We start from the raw sequence: 696 nt of genomic DNA, 5'->3' as shown, positions 1-696 counted from the left end.
CAGCTCACTGAAAATCCAAGCCATCTATCTCCCAGAAACAGTGGCAGGTCGCAGCGGGGCGAGTCCAGCGGACTGTGAAGAGCCATTGCGTGACAGCAGACTGGTCGTATAGCGCAGCGAGGGGTGGCAGTGAGGAGAGCGCCCTGAGGCACTTATCCGGGAACCACGGCAGCCGGAGTGAATGCAGTCCGGCATGAAGACAGGCTTCTGACCAGCGAGGGCGCCCCGGCCAGACTGTCCATCCACCAGTCGGCTCGCCAGGACCCCACACAACCGACCCCAGATGCCAGCATCTGTGGTCCTGCAAGGGGCACTCTGAATGCCTTGGAGTCCCATGGGTGGTCACGGAAGACCCTTGGGTCCTTGGTGGTCGTACATGGCCCTGGGTGGCCCTTGGTTATGTCAGGCCATAGGTGGCCCGGGGAAGAGGTATGAATGTCAGCCAATGCCTGACGGGCACAGACAGCCTGTGTGTCTCGGGGTGGCCTCAGATTAGCCCGGGTGATCGGGAATGGATGTGGGTGCCCTCGATGGTCCCAAATAAGTCTGAGTGGCTGTAGATGACTCTTGGTGGCCCTGGGAGACACTGGGTGTCCCTAAGTAACCCTGGATGGCCTCTGATGGCCCTGTCGGCCTGGTTGTCTCTGTATGGCCTTAGGTGACCCTGCGTGGCTTGGCTAGCCCCCCCACAGTCGG

At 61.2% G+C, this 696-nt stretch overlaps 1 protein-coding gene across 1 annotated transcript in view; it reads left to right on the top strand.

Annotated features, from left to right (window-relative positions):
- SLC6A3 (solute carrier family 6 member 3) overlaps positions 1-696 on the top strand; it is a 61219-nt gene that overhangs the window by 16845 nt on the left and 43678 nt on the right. The window lies entirely within an intron of this gene.

The sequence above is a fragment of the Tupaia chinensis genome, unplaced genomic scaffold (genome assembly GCF_000334495.1).
Source record: "Tupaia chinensis unplaced genomic scaffold, TupChi_1.0 Scaffold000020_1, whole genome shotgun sequence".
Classification (NCBI taxonomy): Eukaryota; Metazoa; Chordata; class Mammalia; order Scandentia; family Tupaiidae; genus Tupaia; species Tupaia belangeri.
This window is presented reverse-complemented; position numbering and strand designations above follow the sequence as displayed.